Genomic DNA, 9,525 nt, shown 5'->3' on the forward strand with positions numbered 1-9,525 from the left:
AAAAGAGAATCAATACATGCGACATATCAATGACTTATTCAGTAACAAGATAAACGGTTAACCAACAAATAATCTCAGACCATATTTGGGAGAACCGGTAGTGTTCCAGAACTGGTGACAAGACGAGTAACGCGTCGGAAGTGGTAAAATATAGAAAGGAAGGCGTTTTTGATAAACTGATGAACGGTCAACAAGAAAATAGTCTCAGGCCACAGTAGTTCGGAATCGGTTGCGGGTGTGGTTTGATAGAAGTGAACCAAAACCATGCATGCGATACATAAAATCGCGGCATTTTCAAAAATTTTCCGAACGGTTAGCAAGCAAATAGCCTTAAATCACATCAATTTCCGGCTTTTCAGGTCACATGATGAACAGTTGACAAAAACATAGTCTAAGACCATATTTGAGACAACCGGAATCAGTTCCAGGTGTCCCGCCGGAAGTAGTCAAACGTAAAATTTAACCAAACCCATGCAAGCTGCACATCAAATAGCGGAATTATAAAGGTTAACAAAATAAATGTCAAAGCGATAAATCAAATTGTGGCTTTTTTGATAGCATGTAAACGTTGGGTAGGATTATAAATGAAGAAATGATCAAAGTCTTCATATACGCGAGAGAACGAAACCGTGACCAAAGCGATCTCTTCAAATCACACCATTTCAGATTCCTGCGGTGTAAATGTACAGGGGATGGCCAAAATGTTTGGGATAGGCAACTTTTTTTCTCCCACAAAAAAATTCAACAAGCTGTAACTTTTCATAGAGTACATCAAAAAATCTCAAATTTTGACTGTTTGTCAACCTTTTATATGTGCATCATTGGTACAAATTTGGGCTTGATTGATTAATATTTCGCAAAGTTAGAACCGTTCGGGTAAAACACTATTACAACTAATTTTTGAGCTGTCATATCTCGGAAACCAGTGCACCGAATTGTGAAATTTTGAACGTACACTAACAGTATGTAAATGCTTTACAAACTATTTAAACATAGGTACTTTTTAAAAGTTGAAAAAAGTTATCATGGATTGACACATTTTGGAACTTTCTCGAAAAAATGTAATTTTTTTACATCAATGTTAAAAATTTTTAGTGTTGATATCCAAAGATTTTCCACTTCTGTTCTCAAATTATCTCTAATCAGATATATTAGAGCCTATTTAGATTGAAGGACGAACACATTTGATAATTTTTGTGTGTTATTGTAAATCTGACTTGTTTTTCTCTATATAGGTAAAAATTTTAACCCGGTATAACTTAGTTCGCCGTGAGGAAATATTACATTTTATAACGTCGTATTAAGTATCAATATATTGTTGATAAATGTTAAAAAAATCGTTCAATTCGCTACACTGGTTTCCGAGATATGACAGTTCAAAAATTAGTTGTCTAAAAAATAGTGTTTTACCCGAACGGTTCTAACTTTGCGAAATATTAATCAATCAAGCCCAAATTTGTACCAACGTTTTATATAAAAATATAATTTAATCGCGTCAACCTTATACAGTTTTTCAATCTCCAATCTCTTTATGCTTCTAAAATTACTGCTCACAATTTGGGTGCGGCTGGTTGAGCCCTCACTCTTCTCATTGCGATTGAAATTTGAATGGAAAATCTACATTTTCTGCATTTTCCTCGTAGGAAGGTCAAATTTTACATGAATCGTGTTACCAATGATAATAAAATATAGCCTAAAGTGTGCTGAAATAAACATTGGCGAAGATCACAAAGTGATCTGTGATTGTGAATCAAGTTAACCTTTTTCAAGCATTAGCTGACGCTCACCCCGCTGCCGTAGTGGATGAAATGAGGTCACAATGACCCCAATACACGACTAGGGTTAAGGTGGTCAAGCAGTCAACTGAGAGGTCTGATCTTTTTCTGCTCTGTTTTGTTGTTGAACATAACATCGGAATATGTATCATCAATATGTTTCGAAAATCTATGATGGCTTTGTTAAAATTGTTGCTAGTGTAAAGTATTTGCAGGATTCAGGAACATTTTGGCTAACGTCGAAGAAAAGTTTATGAGTACATATTCGACGAGAAAGGCACTATCACCACTAGGTGGATTAATCTGGGTTTTTTTTAAGAAGAACACTTTTTTTAAATATGGAACTTATTAAAATTCAAATATCTTGCGTTTTGTTCAACTAATTTTAAATCATTTTCCATAAATTAAAAGCTGAATATAATACCTTTCGGTCTTCTGAATGTAGGTTTTGCGTAAGATTGATGAAATTCAAAATATTAGCAAGTGTAAGGGACAATCTCCTTGAATTTAAGCAAAATTTCATTTGACATATCATATGTAGGCGAGTTACAGTAAAAAATTCAGCTCAATCGGAGCATTGATTACGGAGAATGAGATGTTTGAAGTGAGCGACTTTGCTTAAAAATAGAACAAAAATCGATTTCAAATCATCAACCTTGTATGGAAAGTCGAAAAAAATCCGCTCTATTGTAATTTTCGAACTCAGGGCATGATTCTACATCAAAAATGATCATCAGCTTACCGAGTTCAAAAATGCTGTAAACTAGTGTTAGCGAACCAAAAAGTTTGGCGTAGAATTTTTTGCTTGGTTTATGTAAAGGTGTTGTGAAAAAATAACTTATATGTTCGTAGCACTTTTGAGCGCCATAGCACAAATCTTGCACAAAACAATCTAAATTCTTAATCAACTATTATTTAAAAATCATGATTCCTTCCCACATTATTTGCACCGTTATTCGTTCCACAACTGTGAAACCACCAAGCGACCTTACCTGGTCAAACACAATCCACAATAAACCCCGGTGCAAAGATGGAAGATAATTCTAAATCCCATCGCACCCATATATGCGTAACAAACGGTCCCCGAACGTGCACTTTCTGCATTGCAAAAGAACTGCTGAGACAAACAAACCAACAAACAGTCAGCACGAAGAATCCCACATTTCCTTTTCCGCTCGTCAATTAAAACATTCAGCGGCCGTACGAGGAACTTGATCGTTGACTACCCATTGCCACTTGGAAATCACGGAACGATGGCAAAAAAAAAAGCAGAACCCAAACAAACAGCTATCAAAACGCTATTATAATATTCTGCGCTAGTGAAGACCTGCGCTGCCAAGGCGAAATTTTCCCCTTGGTTGAGCTAGCGAAATATGTATTGCGATAGCAGTGCGTTTGTTCGTTCATCCGGTTCGACTATGATCTATGAGAGACGCCGCCAGCGAGCGCTCCGGCCGTCCCGGAGTCGATTTGATTATGACCTGCTCAACATGTCGGTCACGTGCCGTTTTTCCTTAATAGGTAGGAAGTGATTGTTGTGGGATCCGTTTTTGGAACGGGTGGGTGGGTACCGAACGATAATGATATTCTCGAGCTCTAATGGACTACCGAAAGGTGCGGCTCATTGAACGTGGAGAACACAATTGAAATTTGTTTATGTACATTCCTAATTAACTTCCTCCTTTTACGGAACTGTGGGAACAATGATTGAAGCCTGGATGGTATCCGAAGAAGATATTTCGCCTCATATTGTGTGAGGTGGTAATTTGATTAAACAAAAGAAAAGTACAATTTGAACGGTAAACCGTCACCGATTTGCAATCTTTTTTCACAAATGAATAAATTATTAGTTCTGCATTTTATAAAAAAAATAACGCGAAAAAACTTGAGCAAATGTCAATACGAAATGTTGGACCACAACGTACATACTTTTATACGTATATACGTATATACTTTTTTAATTTTTTTATGCAATTCAGTCTCATAATTTCTATTTTATATAACTTTTATATAACTCATGGCCAATTTTTCCGAGCTGGTTCATTATGCAACTGAAATGAGTTGCATAATGAAAAATAATTGCATAATATAGAGTAATGCGGGGCAAAAGTTCGCAGTGGGTCTTTTTCTGAGCATGAGTTAAGAACCCAAACGAATCTGTATGAGTTCGACACATTATCAGGTCACTTACTCGTCAATAAAAATTGGAACGATTTCGTTATGGTTTGGCAGAGTGATGCAAAAAACTGTGTTTCTAGGTGTTTTGATAGAATTTTTGGACCATTTGGAATAAGAATTTGTAGTAACAGGAAGAAGAAGAATCTCATAACCTCTTGATGCCGGAGAATCGTTATTCTATAGTAGTGCGCGGGGTGCACTCGAATAAACAATAAACTACTAGTGCTTCTTGCAGAAAGGGACATTGTTAAAACCTCGACAATGGGGCAAAAGTTCGCACTAGATTTCTGAATCTGGTACATCAATATAATTACAGAATCTTTGAAGCAATGATGATTTCGTATAGAAACTACTATTTTTGTATAATTTGTGTAGTATGCACCCTGAAATCGTTCCGGCAGACGGTTTGATCTTCGTTTTGTAAGAAGATCGATCGTAATGCAAACATTATGTTCACGCATTTAAATCAAGAAATAAAAAATGGCCAAAAAAACATTTTAAAACATTTTCTTCATCATCCTCGTCGTGTCTTTTTGTATGTTTCTTAAGGTCTTATGTTCATCTACTTTAACGGGATCTTTCATGGCTTAGTTTGTAAATTCACAGTTATAATTCATCACCATACTGACGGGGATAAGATTCGATTACGGTCTCGTTCAATAGTTTTTCTGCATATTTGTTTTTTTTTTTTTCATGTATATTGTGCAACACGCATCTCTATGATTACCCTACAATGTATTTTGACAACTTCAGTAACGCTGGAAAGGACAGCTCTTAGCTAATATTTGTGAAAGTCTTCATAAAATACATTGTATACGAAAGCTATACACCAGGTCGCATTGCAGTAGGGCCGTAATGCTAAGAACAGAAAGAAACAGATTTCATGGCTAGAGTGAAAGGACGAACATGAATCAACATGAAATAAATGAACATCACACCAATAAACTACCCTGTACAAGGTGCGAACTTTTGCCTCGCATAATGCGAACTTTTGCCCCCACTATGGGACAAAAGTTCGCATTGGAGTACTTGTATTAAAAATTGTATTACTAAAACTACAAAAGGAACGCGAAAAAATCTAGTACTACATTTTGAAGGCAACATGATAGGGACCCGTTTAACGAAGAAAAACGATATTATTTTCTTTTCGTTTAAAAGTTATTTTGTGAAGTCTGTTAGGTGCGAACTTTTGCCCCGCATTACTCTACATAATGCAACTCATTTGTGTTGCATTATGAATATTATGCAACTCAAATGAGTTGTATAATGAAAAAATCATTGCATAAAATTTTGTATGGAACTCGTTGCAAAACTCGATTTTTTCAGCACTCTTCGTATTTATCCAACTCGGCAAGCCTCGTTGGATAAGTGTAGAATTAGCTATATGTTAAAATACGTTAATAAAAACGAAAAAAAAAGCCTCGTTGGATAAATGTACGACTCGTGCTGAAAAATTCAACTATACTTGCAACTCGTTATGGGTAATTCTCGCTGGGACCGGCCCACTATTTACACCTTGTCTTCAAAAATGTTTAAGGTGCCGATTTTCTGAAAGCGATTTTGGTCGAATGGTGGCTCACTTAAACCGTTATAACTCAAAAGTTTCTCCAAAACCCACTTCAAAACGAATTGTTGTTCAAAAGAGGAAAGATAGAGCTACTATTTACTATAATAAAAAGCTGGGTCGGCCATATTGATTTTGGCTGCCACCTTGGATTCTGATACCAAAACATGTTTTCACCATGAGGGCAACCACCGATTTTGAAAGCTCAGACATTTATACCAGTCTTCAAAAAATCTCACTCCAAGAGCTGCTGGGATTCAAAACCACAGGAGCATGATCAATTCGACGCGCTTATTTCGTTTCAATCCAGGCATGCAATGAATCTTGCCTCATGTATGGGAGGATTGAATCCCATGATTCAATCCTTGATTGATTCCTACAGCAGGAAAAATGCATCGCGTTGCCATAGATATTTCATTTGAGTGTTGATGGAAAATTTATCTTGGACAGTTTACACGGGAAGTCATTTTGATTCCTTATTAACAGAATGGTCTCTGTAATCTGCTTTGAGATTACAAGTTCCTACATGGAAACTGTTGTAAAAAACCACCCACAGAAGTGGAAGTGTTTCGAGACGGGAGAACGTAAAGTCGTAAAGTTCTAGGCTGACGGTTTTTGGTTTTACGGATGGCTCGCAAGGCCTGTTACCAACCGTTTAACCCAGGAAACTGGGCTGACCTTCGTGGTAGCTATAGGTTTTGCGTTGGTGTTTTCTTCATGACAAGTGCCAAATAGCTGGACTCAAACGCCAGCCTTGCCGGAGATGGTGCTTTTGAAAGACAATTTTCCTGTGCTTACGCTACCTTTTTATCACAAATGGATCTACAGTTAACACACAAGAGGGGGCTCATCTTGTGAGGATCCTCCTACACAAATCAAAATGCGATAAATGTTAAACATTTGCGTTCAATAACAGGGTTCGTCTATGTACGGTATGTACTACTACCAATAGCTACCAATTAGTATTTCACCCGTATTGCAGTGGAACGGGTAACAGACACCCGAAGAGCCGATTCAAATACGGCGTCCATCATTCTTCTAGATTTTTAGACACCCCCTCCCCTCTCTGCCACGCTTTTACGTAAACTTATACACCGAGTCACACTTTCTCAGACTCCCCCTCTCTCTAATCGATGGACGTCATATTTTAATGACCCCGAAGAGGATTTTTTTCTCCAAAAATAAATACTGTCAAACCAAACAACCAACCTATTCAGCGCACTAGTGCACTTGCACGTAGGGATTCAATCTTGGGATTGAATCTCATGCACAAATCCCGCACGCTGGGATTGGAAAAAATCATGATCCAAATCGATCCTGGCATTAAGGATCATTTCAAAGCATGCTTATTTGAATCATGGAGTAGAAGGATGCTCTTGAAAGACTGATTTATACATAACATATCAAAAAATTAGAGATGTCTTTTTCTTCTTTCAAAAGTTATCTGCCGTTTTTGGTTCTCAAATTTTGACTGTTTGTCAAATTATTATATGTGCATCATTGGTACAAATATGAGCTCGATTGGTTGATCTTTCGAGATCCAAAAAAAATGTAAATTCAAATATATTGTTGATAAACGTTCATAATTTCATGCAATTATCTGTGATATGACAGTTCAAAAATTAGTTGTATAAAAAATAGTGTTTTACGAGAACAGTTCCAGCTTCGCGAAAGATCAACCAATCGAGCTCAAATTTGTATCAATGATGCACATATAATAGGTAGACAAACAGTCCAAATTTGCGAATATCTGATGCACTCCATGAAAAGTTACAGCATGTTTAATTTTATTGTGGGAGAAAAAAAGATGCCATCCCCTGTATTTATTGTTTTATATACAGCCATGGGCTACTAGGTGAACTTTAATTAGTGAAAAAAATACCAGCGAATTCGCCTGCTGCAAAGTGATAATTCTCTATGAATTTCTTTATGCATTCATTCAGAAGTTCCTTGTGAATTTTCTCCATAAATTCCTTCTTATTTTCTTCCAAAAAATTCTTCTCAGATTCCTCCTAGCGTTCTTTCTGAGATTCATTTAGTTGCTCTTTCTGGATATCCTTCAGGGATTGATCTTAAAGTTTATTTTACGATTTCTCCGGTGTTTCTTGCGAGAGGCCCCCAGGAGTTCCTACTGAAATTATTCCAGCAGTTTCTTCACGTGTTTCTCCAGGAATTCATTCTGGTAATCCTCAAGAAGTTTCTTCTTGGATTCGTCAAGAAGTTCCTTAAGGAATTTTCTTTTTTGTGAATTCATTCAGCAGTTCCTTCTGGGTTTTCTTCAAAAGTTTCTTCTGTGATTTTTTAAGGAGTTCTTTCTGAGATTCATCAAGGAGTTTTTTGTTTTCGCGGATACCTCCCGGAGTTCTGGGATTCCTCCAAAATGTTTCAAGATTGATCATGATGTGCTTCTGGGATTTATCCAAGAGTTCCTTCAAAAATTCCCCCTTCCAGAAGAAATTTCAACCGTGATTTCTTCCGGTATTCTTTCTGAAGTTTCTTTCGGAATTCACTCCGTCCTTTTAGAATTTCTTCAAGAGTCTTCTGGGAACTTTCCAGAAGTTTCTTCTGAGATTCTTCCTTTTGAAAATTCCGAGATTCCTCCAGGAGTTCCTTTCGGGATTCTTCCAGGAATTCCTTACTGAAGGAACTCTTGAATAAATCTCAGAAACAAAACCTGGTCATTATTGCAAAATCTTGAAGGAATTCCAGAAGAAATTCCGGGAGGTATTCGTAAAGAAACCCCTGAGGGAATCGTTATCCAAGAAAGACTCCAAGAAAATCCTATAAGCAACTTCTTGAAGAATCCTAGAAGAAAATTCTTGAAGCTAACCAGAAATATTTTTTAGAGGAACACGAGAAGAAATTGCTGTAGTAATTTCAGGATCTCCTGGAGATCCCTCGTACAAACCTCTGGAGAAATTTTAGAAAGAACTCTTGAATCAATCTCTGAAGGCACTCCTGGAGGAATTACTGTCCACTGTAAGAACGTCCTTCAAATATTGTTATTTGTTTCTTCCACAAAATCTCTCTATTCCGTTAAGCTAATCTTTGTTTAAATTCCTAATTTCTCAGCAATAATTTAGTTTTTAGTTTGTTTTGCCTGTTGCCAGTTTGCTGAGAATCTAGATGCGTCCACTTCAGGAGGCTCGTTTCCAGAGTCTTTTGGTGTGGGGGAGAGTGGAGGGTCGCATGAAAAAAAAAATCCATAAAGAGCTCCTGGATGAATCTCAGAAAAAAAAAACAAACTCTAGGAGGAAACTGAGAAGAAACATCCGTAGAAAAATAAGCACATATTTATAGAGGAATTTACAAGGAACTTCTGAAGGAATGACTGAAGAAATTTAATGAGGATTATCACTCTGCTGCAGGCGAATTCATTGGTATTTTTTTACTAATTGAAGTTTAGAGCCCATGGCTGTATAAAAAAAAAATAAATAAATAAATAAAATTAACGATTATTTTAAAGTAATGGAGACGTATGATCATTCCATACAAATATGAGCACAAACTTGAAATTAAAAAAAAAGCAGCCTAAAACGGCTTGAAAAATATTTCAAATTGTTTGATATGTTATATATAATTAGTTAATTTTTTATTAAAAAAATTCAGTCGCTGTGGTCCAACATTGTGAAAATTATTTAAAAAAAAACTAATGTTTTAACCATTTTTAAATATTGACATTTACTAAAGTTTTTTCGCGATATTTTCATAAAATGTAGAACTAGTAATCTATTCATGTGTGAAAAAAGATTGCAAATCGGTGTATTGGTTACAAAGCTAAGATTTTTTGAAAATCATAAAAATTGGTTACCTTAATGGTCACGCTAAATCATAAAATTGGTCATCCAAATGACAGAATAAAAAAATATGTGCAAATCAGGGCAAAATCGGAGCACTTTTATTTTTGAGTCTGTTCTTTTTTCATGGAACTATATCATAACAGGGACAATTGAAATAAATTTAAATGTGAGTTAATCAGCTTAAATGCTGATGTACCGTCGTGCGGGG

The sequence above is a fragment of the Aedes albopictus genome, unplaced genomic scaffold (genome assembly GCF_035046485.1).
Source record: "Aedes albopictus strain Foshan unplaced genomic scaffold, AalbF5 HiC_scaffold_86, whole genome shotgun sequence".
Classification (NCBI taxonomy): Eukaryota; Metazoa; Arthropoda; class Insecta; order Diptera; family Culicidae; genus Aedes; species Aedes albopictus.